We start from the raw sequence: 16,021 nt of genomic DNA, 5'->3' as shown, positions 1-16,021 counted from the left end.
ATTTTGATTAAAAATATTGTTTATAAAATATAGAGTTGTTTTTTGACAATTATTTTGTTAAAAAATATTTTTTGTAAAATATAAAATAGATTTTTAACAATTAATAGAATAATTTTTTGCTAAAATGTAGATTATTTTTTTGAATTTATTGACTGGTTTTTTTGGTAAATTTGACTACTTTTTTGCTATATTTGACTATTTTTTTGTTAAACTTGACTATTTTTTTGTCAGAGTGGACTACTGTTTTGAACCTACTGTCACACCCCCAAACCGGAACGACAGAAACGTTCGGGGGTGGTTGACGTCATGCGTAGTATCACAACAATTGTATCATAGCAAGCATAGCAAACACAACCAGACATTGAAGACATATATGAAAAAGGTTTACATTGTTTAATACATAGTTTTGTGCATATCAAAAGTAAAATGGAAAGACGTGACTCTAACGCTCCGACTTCTCCAAATTCCTGGAAGTACCTGTCTACTAATCCCCTGAGAATACAAACAGTTTTGAAAGAATATCAGCATAAAGCTGGTGAGTTCATAATCATTTAGTTTTTTGTGGAAAATGTTCTTTGATCCTTTTGAAAAGTGTTCCTCAAGAAAATCCTATATTTTCTTAATAAAAACATGTTTGAAAACCCATTCCTTCCATGACATCCAGATTCGTACCAAGATACGTACAATCCAAGGTGTCGTGGAATGAATATGAATATTCGTTGATTACATGATAAACAAATCCGTTTTGAATAGTCGGTTTATCCCGGGAAAATCCTATATTTTCCCTAAAGGTTGATGGTTGATTATTCGTTTTAAACTGAGGTATGCAAGTATCTACCATACTCGTATTAATAAAAGCAGTTTTCTTTTAAAAACCCTGGTTACACCCAGAGAGGTACATTAGCTTTAAAAACTAAATAAAAGAAAGCCGTGATGAACTAAGTCCTGAAGATATTATTATTAATACCCTCCATTAATTAAATCGGTTATTACTTTGAGGTTACTTCACTTGATTCATTATTACAAAAGTAAATTTATGTTATCTAGATTGTGAGTGTCATGACCATAACTGACTGGGTATGGCCCGCAACGGCCGATATCCTTAATGAGTTTGTCACCGGTAGACCTGTCGGTCCGACTGTAGCTAGCAGCAAGGTGCGGGATCGTCAGTCCCGTATAGATCTATACACAACAGTCACGCTATCCCTACAAGAGACTCTGGTCACAAGTGCTAGTCCTACACTCTGATTATGTGGGAGTGTTACCAAGGACGTGTCTCCAACTTAGACTAACAAATTTACAAGTAATAATATAAAAAGAAAATCCTTTTATGATTAACATGAATCCTTTATAAAATGATACATTTTACTACATGATTCATAAGTTCATTGCTCTAGTTTTGAAAACTGTTTCTGCGAGTTGATTTCTTAATGGTAAAACTCTTTTCCATGTTTAAAAACATACTGAAAATATAATTATCTTATACAAAATAATATACTTTGAGCACAAGTTTCCTTGTACTTTTGCTTGTATTCCCCCCTTGAAAACATGAAAAACTCGGAAAAAGAGTAGGGGTATGAACTCACCTGTAGTGAGTGGTTCTGACGTGTGGTTGGAAGAGGAGTGCAGAGTGTCAGGTGTAACCTTGAGCACACAACGATCCTAATAGACACATATAGACATGTATGTGTATGAATTTAGTGTATAGACGACTAAATAAGAAAGGTAACACCCTTAATGGCTAGGAAACTCTAAGATTTATGGGATACAATCACATATGATTGAATAACTAGGGTATATGGCCACCCTATAGAGTTTACGGTCAAAGAGGTATGACCATTGGAGTTCACGGTCCAAGTGTTCACGGTCTTAGTGTTTACGGTTTTAGTGTTTACGGTCCAATGACCTTACGGTCATGGAGTTCACGGTCTAATGACCTTACGGTCATAAGGTTTACGGTCCATGGGTTTATGGTTCCATGGGTTTACGGCCCATGAATATACGGTCATTGAAGGGTGTACGGTCTAAGGAGATACACTAGACCGTAAACTCATCAATCTTGCACAAATGATGGTTTTCAATGGCTTCATTCAAAGGCATCAGATTCTAGGGACCATGCTTAGCCTTAGGAAAGGTAAAGGCTATAAGAACACCCTTTATAAGGGTTTACGGTCTATGAAGATTCATAGGACCGTAAACTCTTTTGTTCAAGCAAAGAGTGATGATCTTAAGTCCAAAATGAAGGATTTTAACTCGATTCATGAAGGGGAAGATGATACTTACGGTTTTTGAAGGCAAAGAAGGTGTTTTCAGTCCAAAACACAACCGTGTTCTTGAGGATTCTCGATAAAGGTAGAGAGGGAGTAGAGATAGAAAGCATTTGAAGTGTTTAAAGTGTGAAATGAATGCCAAATACTCTATATATAGGGTAGAGTTCTCGGTCAAAAAGGGGTCCACCTGACCGTAAACGTGTTTACGGTCTGCACGAGTTTACGGTCGTAAACTCGTCCTGACCGTGAACTCGGTGATTTTCGAGGATGTTTCAAGTTTTTCGCGTGATTCCCGGTTTATTCCGAATCGTATAAAATACATATTATTTCTTTAAAACTTAAGGTCTTCCCAAATTAAGAAATTTGACGGAATTAAATAAAAACCCAAATTTTATTAACGGAAACCGGGTAAGGATAACGGGAAAAGTTTCGGGTTGTCACATCATCCCCCCGTTAGAGGGAATTTTGTCCGGAAATTTGAACATAGAATACAAATCATGAATTAGGAAAGAGATGCGGATACTTCTGTTTCATCTGATCTTCGCGCTCCCAAGTGAATTCAGGTCCCCGCTTGGCATTCTAGCAAACCTTCACTATCGGGATGCGACTTTGTTTCGTTCGTTTGATTTCTCTATCCATGATTTCGACCGGTTCTTCCAAAAAGTTTAGGTTCTTGTTGATTTCAATTTCATCGAGAGGGATTATAAGGGTCTCGTCGGATAAACACTTTTTAAGGTTCGAGACATGGAAAACGGGATGAATGTTGCTAAGCTCTTGAGGTAGGCGAAGTTTGTAAGCTACAGGACCGATCCTAGCGAGGATCTCAAAGGGTCCTATGTATCTTGGATTTAGCTTTCCACGCTTTCCAAAGCGTATCATGCCTTTCCAGGGTGAGACCTTTAGCAGGACACGGTCTCCAATCTGGAACTCCAAGGGTTTTCGTTGTTTATCGGCGTAGCTCTTTTGTCTATCTCGTGAGGCCTTCAGTCGTTCTCAGATTTGTATGATCTTTTCTGTGGTTTCGCGGATGATTTCTGGACCAGTGAGAGTGTTTTCAGGGACTTGCCTCTTGGCTAGCTGTGTGTCGCCCACCTCAGCCCAGCACAGAGGGGATCTGCACTTGCGGCCATAAAGGGCTTCGAAGGGCGCATCCTTGATGCTGGTATGGTAACTGTTGTTGTAGGAAAACTCGACCAAGGGCAAATGGGTGTCCCATGATTTTCCGAAGTCAATGACACATGCTCTCAACATGTCTTCCAAGGTCTGGATGGTTCTCTCACTCTGCCCATCTGTCTGAGGATGGTAAGCTGTGCTCATATCCAGCTTAGTTCCAAGAGCTTTCTCTAGGGACTGCCAAAATCTCGAGGTAAACCGGCTATCTCGATCAGAGATAATGGACACAGGCACACCGTGTAGTCGGACTATCTCTTGGATGTAGATTCGCGTGAGTCTCTCCATTTTGAAAGTTTCCTTGATTGGTAGGAAGTGAGCGGATTTTGTCAATCGATCGACTATTACCCAGATGGTGTCGTACCTACTCGGAGATTTGGGTAATTTGGTGATAAAATCCATAGTAATCCTTTCCCACTTCCACTCAGGTATATCCGACTGGTGGAGTAGACCTGAGGGCTTCTGATATTCGACCTTCACCTTGGCGCAAGTCAGACACTTGCTCACAAAGGTAGCGATTTCCGCTTTCATGTTTGGCCACCAATACAACTTCTTGAGATCGAGGTACATCTTATCCGAACCTGGATGGATGTAGTATCTGGTCTTGTGAGCTTCGTTCATGACAACCTCTCTGTAACCACCGAATTTTGGGGTCCAGATCCGGTCCATGAAATAATAGACTCTGTCTCCTTGATCTCTAGGTTCTTTTCCATTCCTCTCAAGGTTTCACCCGGCATGTTCTCTGGTTTTAAGGCTTCCAGATGAGCCTCCTCGATTTGCGCGGATAAATGGGAATGGATAGTCATGGTCAGTGCCTTCACTCTACGACCTGAGCACTCCTTCCGGCTGAGGGCATCTGCCACCACATTGGCCTTGTCGGGATGGTAGCGTATTTCGCACTCGTAATCGCTGAGTAGCTCAACCCATCGCCGTTGTCTCATGTTCAATTCCTTCTGGTCGAAAATATGTTGTAGGCTTTTATGGTCAGTGAAGATAGTGCACTTGGTTCCATAAAGGTAGTGTCTCCAGATCTTTAATGCAAAGACCACTGCTCCCAATCCTAGATCATGAGTTGTGTAATTTACCTCGTGTGTTTTCAACTGTCTCGAGGCATAGGTGATAACCTTTCCTCGTTGCATGAGCACACAGCCTAGGCCCTGATTGGATGCATCACAATAGACAACGAAGTCTTCCGTCCCTTCGGGTAGGGACAAGATAGGTGCGCTGCACAGGGCCTGCTTCAAGGTTTGAAATGCAGTGTCTTGCTTAGCTCCCCAACTAAAGGTTACACCTTTCTGTGTCAGGGTAGTTAAAGGCTTAGCGATTCTGGAGAAGTTCTGGATGAACCTGCGATAATAGCCCGCGAGACCCACGAATTGCCGGATTTCTGTGGGTGTCTTTGGTGCAGACCAATTCTCAATCGCCTTGATTTTGGAAGGGTCCACGTGTATGCCTGCCTCACTAACCACGTGACCGAGAAAAGTTACCTTCCTTATCCAGAACTCACACTTTGAAAACTTCGCATATAGCTTCTCCGCCCTTAATGTTTCCAGCACCTGCCTCAAGTGTTGTTTATGATCATCCTCGCTTCGCGAATAGACAAGTATGTCGTCGATGAACACGATCACGAACTTGTCTAAGAAAGGGCGGCACACCCGATTCATCAGGTCCATGAATACTGCCGGTGCGTTGGTCAGACCAAAGGGCATTACTACAAACTCGTAGTGTCCATAGCGAGTTCGGAATGTTGTTTTGGGCACATCATTCTCGTGAACCCGCAACTGATGGTACCCTGATCTTAGATCTATCTTTGAAAAGTGACTGGCTCCCTGAATTTGGTCGAAGAGATCGTCGATTCTGGGTAAGGGATAACGGTTTTTAACAGTGAGCTTGTTCAGTTCTCGATAATCAATACACATCCGAAAGGATCCATCCTTCTTTTTCACGAACAAGATCGGGGCTCCCTAGAGTGAGGAACTCGGTCTGATGAATCCTTTGTTGAGCAGCTCATTGAGCTGGCTGGATAACTCCTACATTTCTGCTGGCGCTAAGCGGTATGGGGATTTAGCTACAGGAGTAGCTCCGGGGGTTAAGTCGATACGAAACTCGACTTGACGTTCGGGAGGAATTCCTGGGAGATCTTCGGGGCAAACATCAGGAAAGTTACAGACTTCGGGGATGCTCTCGAGGTCTTTAACTTTTTGCGTCTCATCGACAACATGAGTTAGGAATGCATGGCACTCCTTCCGCAGATACTTCTGGGCCTTGATGTATGAAATGATATGAAGGCTCGAACTGAGTTTATCGCTGAAAATAGTGAGGGCTTCGCCAGAGGGAAGATTGAGACGGATAGCCTTCTCGACGCAAAGAATATCAGCATGATTGGGGCTCAACCAATCCATACCGATAATGACATCAAAACTCTTAATAGATACATGCATAAGATCGATGGGAAAGGAATGATTGCCTAGGGTAAGAGTACAGCCTATGAATATGTCGTTCGTGCTCTCTTTCTTTCCGTTAGCCATTTCAACGGTGAATGTTTCGGTTAAAGGTTGGGATTTACATTTGATTAGATGTTTGAATGCATGACTAACAAAACTCCTCTCCGCACCAGAATCGAAGAGAATGCATGCATAAGAGTTGTCAAGGAGGAACATACCCGTAACAACGGTAGGATCAGCGACCGCTTCCTCCTGGCCCATCGCCAGCACTCTTACTGTATTGCCACCTGTTGTTGCCTTGGGACAATCTCTCTTGAAGTGCCCAACCTCTCCACAGCCATAACAGGCTTGACCAGCACCCGCTCCAGGAGCCTGATTGGTTGGTTGGACTGATCCCTTGCAGAATCGAGTTGTGTGTCCCTTCTTGCCACAGCTGGTGCACGACATCTCCCGACACTGTCCCTGATGATGGTAGTTGCATTTGTTGCACAAAGGTAGCTTTCCAGCATAGCGATTGGGGTTCGTTGGAGTAACGGGGACTGCAGCAGGAGTAGTAGCAGCGTGAACTGCCACTATTTGTTGTTTCTTGGAGGGCTCCTGAGAAGACTGGCCCTTGCGTTTGTTCCAAAATTTCTTCTTCTTCTTACCACTCTCCTTTTGCGGCTCGGCGACCGCTGATGCCTCATCCAGATCGACTCCATGATCGATCAAATTCTGCACCAGATCCTTGGCGCTTTCAAATGTAGTTGGTCTAGTAGCCAAGACATTTCCTTTGGTTGGTTGTGACAGTCCCCAAATGTACCTCTCGATTTTCTTGCTTTCCAGGGTGACCATTCCCGGACAGAGGAGAGCCAGATCACAGAATCTAGCGGTGTAGGCGGCGATGTCAGAACCCTTCATCTTCAAGTTCCAAAGTTTGTGCTCCAACTTTTGCACCTCGCCCCTTGGGCAGTATTCCACAAGCATGAGTTCCTTCAGTCTTTCCCAACCCATGGCATTAGCCACTCGCAGGGTTAGGGTTTGGACTTGACCATTCCACCAGGTCAAAGCTCTGTCGGTGAAGGTGCAGGCGGCGAAATTCACCTTGTTGGCTTCGGAACAGGCGCAAATTTCGAAGATGGATTCGATCTTCTCGAACCATCAAGTCAGGGCGATAACACCTCCATTTTCGTCGAAGGACTTGGGTTTCGCGGTCATGAAGTCCTTGTAGGAACACTCCTTTTGATGTCCCTGACTTCCGTATTGTCGTTGGAGGTCGGTTCCACCTCCAGCCCCTCCAGAGTTCACTTGTGCCATTGATGCAGTCACGGCGGCTGTAACTGCTGCCTGGAACATGACGGGGTCGAACTGAGGGGATGGTGGTGGTGGTGTGTTGTCGTTCCTTCTGATGGGTCTTCGTCGGGGAGGCATCTTGTTCTAGAAACAACCAAGAAGAAGAAGATGGTAAGTCCTCAAGATATATGAAACAAGATATATCTCATCCTGATAATCAAAGAAAATGTTCTACCATGTGATAAACACATAAATGTTACTAATGCGGGAAAGTTATCGCTTAAGAAAGAAGAGGTAGCAACACTTGGAATGAATCTATATACTGAATTTGGCTCTAGCTAAAATACTCCTATAGTATTTTATGTTGAATGTTTTTGGTAAGTTTTAGGTCTGCTGTAACACCACAATCACTCCCAAGCACATGTTGGTAATCTTGACTGAATATAGTTGATCAGGTTATATTCACCCTAGACATGATCACATAACTGCCCAGGTTTAACTGCACTGTCCCAACATCCAAATACTTTTGTTTTGTTCTAGTTATGATACTGACTCTGGTACCTAGGTATACTTGTATACGTTTTTATAAAAATACTTATATTTTTGAAAGTATACTTTTAGTTTAGAGCACTTAGGCCCCTTAGTGTTTATAGTTGTATATCATGTAAGGTTCGACATACTTAGTTCACTATAAACAATGGCTCTGATACCAATCTGTCACACCCCAAACCGGAACGGTGGAAACGTTCGCGGGTGGTTGACGTCATGCGTAGTATCACAACAAATGTATCATAGCAAGCATAGTAAACACAACCAGACATTGAATACATATATGAAAAAGGTTTACATTGTTTAATACATAGTTTTGTTCATATCAAAAGTAAAATGGAAAGACGTGACTCTAACGCTCCGACTTCTCCAAATTCCTGGAAGTACCTGTCTACTAATCCCCTGAGAATACAAGCAGTTTTGAAATAATATCAGCATAAAGCTGGTGAGTTCATAAGCGTTTAGTTTTTGGTGGAAAATGTTCTTTGATCCTTTTGAAAAGTGTTCCTCAAGAAAATCCTATATTTTCTTAATAAAAACATGTTTGAAAACTCATTCCTTCCATGACGTCCAGATTCGTACCAAGATACGTACAATCCAAGGTGTCGTGGAATGAATATGAATATACGTTGATTACATGATAAACAAATCCGTTTTGAATAGCCGGTTTATCCCGGGAAAATCCTTATTTTCCCTAAAGGTTGATGGTTGATTATTCGTTTTAAACTGAGGTATGCAAGTATCTACCATACTTGTATTAATAAAAGCAGTTTTCTTTTAAAAACCCTGGTTACACCCAGAGAGGTACATTAGCTTTAAAAACTAAATAAAAGAAAGTCGTGATGAACTAAGTCCTGAAGATATTATTATTAATACCCTCCAGTAATTAAATCGGTTATTACTTTGAGGTTACTTCACTTGATTCATTATTACAAAAGTAAATTTATGTTATCTAGATTGTGAGTGTCATGACCATAACTGACTGGATATGGCCCGCAACGGCCGATATCGTTAATGAGTTTGTCACCCGTAGACCTGCCGGTCCGACTGTAGCTAGCAGCAAGGTGCGGGATCGTCAGTCCCGTATAGATCTATACACAACAGTCACGCTCTCCCTACAAGAGACTCTGGTCATAAGTGCTAGTCCTACACTCTGATTATGTGGGAGTGTTACCAAGGACGTGTCTCCAACTTAGACTAACAAATTTACAAGTAATAATATAAAAAGAAAATCCTTTTATGATTAACATGAATCCTTTATAAAATGATACATTTTACTACATGATTCATAAGTTCATTGCTCTAGTTTTGAAAACTGTTTCTGCGAGTTGATTTCTTAATCGTTTGGTAAAACTGTTTTCCGTGTTTAAAAACATACTGAAAATATAATTATCTTATACAAAATAATATACTTTGAGCACAAGTTTCCTTGTACTTTTGCTTGTATTCCCCCCCTTGAAAACATGAAAAACTCAGAAAAAGAGTAGGGGTATGAACTCACCTGTAGTGAGTGGTTCTGACGTGTGGTTGGAAGAGGAGTGCAGAGTGTCAGGTGTAACCTTGAGCACACAACGATCCTAATAGACACATATAGACATGTATGTGTATGAATTTAGTGTATAGACGACTAAATAAGAAGGGTAACACCCTTAATGGCTAGGAAACTCTAAGATTTATGGGATACAATCACATATGATTGCATAACTAGGGTATATGGCCACCCTATAGAGTTTACGGTCAAAGAGGTATGACCATTGGAGTTCACGGTCCAAGTGTTCACGGTCTTAGTGTTTACGGTTTCAGTGTTTACGGTCCAATGACCTTACGGTCATGGAGTTCACGGTCTAATGACCTTACGGTCATAAGGTTTACGGTCCATGGGTTTACGGTTCCATGGGTTTACGGCCCACGAATATACGGTCATTGAAGGGTGTACGGTCTAAGGAGATACACTAGACCGTAAACTCATCAATCTTACACAAATGATCGTTTTCAATGGCTTCATTCAAAGGCATCGGATTCTAGGGACCATGCTTAGCCTTAGGAAAGGTAAAGGCTATAAGAACACCCTTTATAAGGGTTTACGGTCTATGAAGATTCATAGGACCGTAAACTCTTTTGTTCAAGCAAAGAGTGATGATCTTAAGTCCAAAATGAAGGATTTTAACGCGATTCATGAAGGGGAATATGATACTTACGGTTTTTGAAGGCAAAGAAGGTGTTTTCGGTCCAAAACACAACCGTGTTCTTGAGGATTCTCGATAAAGGTAGAGAGGGAGTAGAGATAGAAAGCCTTTGAAGTGTTTAAAGTGTGAAATGAAGGCCAAATACTCTATATAGGGTAGAGTTCTCGGTCAAAAAGGGGTCCACCTGACCGTAAACGTGTTTACGGTCTACACGAGTTTACAGTCGTAAACTCGTCCTGACCGTGAACTCGGTGATTTTCGAGGAAGTTTCAAGTTTTTTCACGTGATTCCCGGTTTATTCCGAATAGTATAAAATACATATTATTTCTTTAAAACTTAAGGTCCTTCCCAAATTAAGAAATTTGACTGAATTAAATAAAAACCCAAATTTTATTAACGGAAACCGGGTAAGGATAACGGGAAAAGTTTCGGGTTGTCACACCTACCATATATATATATATATATATATATATATATATATATATATATATATATATATTAAGTATTTCATATTTTTGGCTTATCAACTTCCAGAACAACTCTATTATTATGGTATTGTTGATGATCGTGATATTAGAAAGCTGATCAATGTAATAAATGTCGTTGGAGATAAATTTGTGTCTGTTTATGTGGTGGTTGAAGAAGACGTTTGGCGTAACGAAGTGGATGATAGTGTTGGGTTTTGAGCATTCTAACACTCTTATGGTGTACATGCAACCCTATAAACCTTGGATCTCTGTTTTCTCTATTATACATGCAAATATTAACTATTCCAAGGTTTCATCCTAACTAACATATTATGAAGCACCTATACTACAAAGTTCTAGTTAGATGACATACCTTTTGATGTGGCTTGATGTCTTCAAGCTTTAAGAGCTTATCCCCAATAGTGTGGAAGCCTCAAATGGAATCACAAATCACCAAAACACCTTGGAAGAACTTGAGAGAATATGTATGCACACTAAAATCGGCCCACTCTTATTTTCACACACTTGTTCCAATTTTGTGAGCCAAGGACCCCTTTATATATTATGGAGGATTAGGGTTACATCCATGTAAACCCTAATACCCATGACCTTTCATTTACACAGGATCTATGGGTTAAAAGCTCCATGGACCATCCATGAAAGCTTAGCCCAAGCTAAATGAACTTGGCCCATTCCATATATATAAGAGTCCATATTTAATTAGTTCTTTTTGATCACTTAATTAATTCTAAATTAATTCTTGATCAATACTAATTAAATAATATGATTCCATATTAATATACTAGAACTTATAATATATTAATATAAATCATAAATATACTATTCTCAAAAGACTATCCATATAAATTGTGCCGGTGAAGTGCAACCCAAATGGACCATGCCAGGTCGGGTCAAGTACATACCAAATATAGTTATGGACTTAGACATTAATCCAACAGTCTCCCACTTGGATAAGTCTAAAACTATTATTGAGTATGACTTCAAAACCTAACTGGCAATCGTAGCTCTTAAAGCCGTTGTCGAACTCTGACCTTGTCAATGACTTGTCCATTAGATAAGGGATCATATATTCCTCCATTCTAGATATCATATGGACTGAGACATGGATTATAATCATTCTCTCTGTCCATTTGTTGTTTCCCGATTTTCGATTTATGATGAATGACTGATTGAACAAATCAAATCAGTCCTGGCTTGGCCAAGCACTCACATGTGTCATCGCTAAATCATCGAGCGGCCCACAGATATCGCTTTTATCCCGAATGTAAAAGGAATGGATAAACTTCGACTCATATGGCTTGTTCTACTACTTGTTGAATCATACACAAAGGCACGTTTTATAACATCGAGTTACCAAATGCGTTTTCGTGCAATCAATGTATAACCACCTCATAGTAACAACTCATATCTCTAGGTTTGAAGAATATAAGATATTATCGTCTCATGATCACTCGTGATAAAATCCATGAAGTGATTCAAATGAGCGCGGGTTGAATCCAATACTCAGAACTTATGAGCACTCATGAGTGTTGTAGCACCACTTTGTCCACCAACTTGGACCTCTACAAACCAACCCATGACAGTCTTGATTCATATCTACTTCCAACATATGACCGACTGTGGATGGTTTGAATAACTTAATCATTCAGGAAGAGCGACTTAGTTATTCTGGAAGTCAAAACATGCAAAGTGAAACACAAGAATAAACTCTATGCACTGACCCTCCTGTAATGAATATGTACAAAGTCACAAAGACTTGTCAACAGTCATTATAAGGTATTCCAATGGAGATCAACTCCATGGAAACTAAGTCTCATATTCAAAGTACATTGCTTTGGACATGCTTCTTGCATTAAGTTTTCTAATCTTACACAGATAACTTCCACCTATGGAGACAACTCCATATTCTCATTTTGGCTATCACTTCTGAATAAGAGATGCCTCTTTTCAGAATATGTCAATATGGTCCTTCCAAAATTAGCACTATACTTCCAACTGTCCCTAAGCAACCAATCTTTGGTAAACCTCAGATTGTCCTCGACAATTGCTTAATCATTTTAGTCATATCTAATTCTAGACCTTTTCCCTTCTTAATGCCCCTGGGCATTTGGAAAAATTTAGAAATGACAAATATTATAGCACATGCAATCGATCCTGTACCCAAAGCAAACGGTACACGATTCATGATGTCTCACATAAAGACATGATTCTAGACCAGTCTTTTGCTACAATATTTTTATTTGCCATGTTTTCAAAATTTGACTATGAAGAGGGATGCCGTAATCATAATCGAATTTTGAGAACGCAATATATAGAATTTCCTTAAGTTGAACCAATCCAACATGAAATTCATATATATATTCTTGACTAAAGATGATTAAGGTCTCAATCTAAGCCTTTAGAACCGAAATGAAGTATATCCTCTCCCTTAATTATTGCAAAACAACTTTTTCAATCCCTGCAGCCTCACGAATTGAAACTTTTGTTTTCTATAATTAACATTGCTAACTTGCAACACTAACAATAATTATCATGCTCCCACTAACATGATGATTATTAGCATAACACTTATGCTCCTACTAGCTTTGACATGTACTCAGAAATCAGCTGGACTTCTAGAAATCAATACTTTATTGACTTTCTTACCAAAGTTCAGATTTCTGATACGAGATGCTTTGATAAAACTTTATCAAAATCATACACCTTTCCTTAGATAGCATGCATGTGTGTCTAAACACTTTCAGAACTATGAAAAGGGATGTCGTAATCATAGTCTCAATTGTTTAGACCTTTTGCCATCTGCTTCAAATCTACTTGGTGAAAGTGTTTCCTCACCATCATTTTCATGAATCGGAGAGAAACCTTATGACCCTTAGATTTTATGGTGTATGTGTTCTTATCCATGTGAATCGTCAAAACCATAGTCACAAGACAAGGATAATGACAAATCCAAACTCATATGGACCGAACTTATGCAATCTTAACTTCTTGCCACCTGGCAGTACAGGGCCTGCCATTGCTTCCAAGTTGTTATGCAACCAATTGAGAACTTTCAGAACTCCTATGCAAAGCCAACTTTAACTGGAATGGGCACAGAATATGTCAACACGATAACTTATAAACCTCAAGTCGTGTGCTAGTGAAGAACCTCATGTTTTATTCTTGATTAGTTCTTGAAATTCTTTTTTAGGATCTTTAAGACTCCCACTATCCTCTTGACATATAAGACTATCTTGCCAAATATTCAAGAGATAGTGCGGATTCTTTATCAAGACAAACACTTCACACAATTGGCCTTAGTTGGTCTTTGTTTTATCCAAAACATCACAACTTACCAATTTCAAATGTACAAGAGTAGGACACTTTTACTCTTACATTTGACAAGTGTTTTAAACCTTTCTTTAAGATATGTCACTCAAGTTACAATCTTGGAGTATGACTCTAAGAATTGTTTTAGAACGAAGTATGACTCATCTTCCTGATCTAACCATTTCAACAATTTATGACTCCTCTTCTTAGTCATAAGAATGCACTAAGATGACCTTTAGAGGACTAATTATGATATGATTTCTAAATCATTAAGATGATCACAAACATGATACTAAAGTACTCTCCCATCTTTCAGATTTGAGAAACTTTTATCTTTCTGCCTAATTTGATTCTTCCCATTCATTCTGCCATACATTGAGACTTTTCCAATGTTTCAGAATTATACTTAAACTTGTAAGTATAACCATATTTACTAAACTTTAGTAAATCAAATAGTCTTAGCGAGCTTTGTGGTGGACATGACCAGTGCACAAGAATGTGTACTCGATCCCTTTAGTCCTTCACTTGATTCACACATCCATGTGAACAAGTAATTAGTCTTGATTTTCCAATGCTTGAAAGTTCTCATTCATCATACTATTCAACTTGCATGATTCCAAGTTTCGGTCCAATTGAAACTTGGGTGATGAGGAACTTTCCTGATTTGGTAAATTTAGACACTACCACAAATGAAAGAATCAAATCCATTTTCCAATATTCCTGTCAGTGGAATCATATAAGCAACAATTTTCCACAAATGCCATTGTAAGGATACTTCAAATAAATAAAATTAAACAATTTTCTTTTATTTTAAAACTTTGCGGAAAAACTTATCCTTACAATCCACATGGAAAATTGTTGTTATCTATTCCTTAGCAATATATCATAACTTCTTAAGCAACTGCTCAAAATTCTGATGTGATCGAAATCCACCTTCGCGATCAGAATCAACATATACTTCCTTTAAGATTTCTCTCTATTCTTTGATTCTTAAAACATCAACATGTGACCCAGTCACATCATGTAATGAGGATCTCAGAATAGAACTTAACAGAGTTAGATAGTGGGCTCTACCTGATGTAGAGTCAAACTTATTGACTTTAACATCCTTAGGTAAATTTGGCAGCTTTGCAATCAACGCCCCTTCCTTTGGCAAAATAAACATATGGACCCTTTGGTAAAGGGACTATCTCAGACTTAGCCTTTCTCTTTACCATTTGGTCAACCGGGTTGACTATGGCCAATCCCTTTCCATTGGGAAGAGAATGCTTTTTCTGGATTTCCAGTGTCACCATTGTCACTGTCCATAAAGTTTTTGGGAAGTTGATCTTCTAATCAAATTTGCTTTACTATCGTTCCAAATCATTGCTGATTCAGCAGCACCAAGCAAATAGATATGATCATTAAGGTTCATGTCGTAGTCTGTTTCATAGTAGTCCCAAAGGAACTCACTATGTGACTTAGAAAGTGATTGAACATCCAACTTTCTCAAGACTTTGACACCCAACTCTCCCGGCTTGTCAATATGTGACTTCAACTCTAAGATGTGATCACACATAGACCTTGCTTGCCATTAGGGCTTGAGTGACCTTGAACTTGTGGGTTAGGGAGAATAATTGGAGGAGGTGGAGGAAGAGAAGTATGACTTCCATGAGCTAAACTCGGGAAGTCATATTCATTAGGAAAGCTTGGTTTGGGAAGATCATTGTTGTCTAAACCAGACATCAACAATGGGAGAAATTCACGTAAAGTTGATTTAAGTCCTTAATATAACACCCAATATGATATATTAAGGCTAGGACCCAACAAACTATTTTATAACTTGGAAGAGGAATGCCGTAATCCAAGCTATAAAATATTTGAAGGTAGGTGAATGACGATTCACCAATTTCCACCAAGATAAACGAAATGTATTATTAGGTTTTAATTGGTTTTGAAACTCCTAGATTCTTTTGAGATGCATTGAACTTTTCAATGGCATGTTTCAATCTCGAGTGTGCCCTTCAGGTTTTGTGACTGGGATGTCGAGGATCACAAAACAAGGTGTGAAGTAACCATGCAAATATACTTGGTACCCTTAATATTTACCCCTCAATCGATGTGCCGGTTAACCACACACGCTCCAACGATACTATGATAAACATTAAGTTACCCTTTGCCTACCTTGGTAAGTCCAGGTTAGTGTGCCGGTTAACCACACACGCTCCACTAACAGCTTAAACAAAGTGCAAAGTGTAATTTCATGGATTAGCACCTTATTCACATTTTCCTAAGTAACTAAGATTGGGAATTTATAAGTGTTTAGTTACTTAGTATTTATCATTATACTTATA

Source organism: Lactuca virosa, chromosome 4 (genome assembly GCF_052849685.1).
Source record: "Lactuca virosa cultivar CGN04683 chromosome 4, Lactuca_virosa_CGN04683_v6, whole genome shotgun sequence".
Lineage (NCBI taxonomy): Eukaryota > Viridiplantae > Streptophyta > Magnoliopsida > Asterales > Asteraceae > Lactuca > Lactuca virosa.
This window is presented reverse-complemented; position numbering follows the sequence as displayed.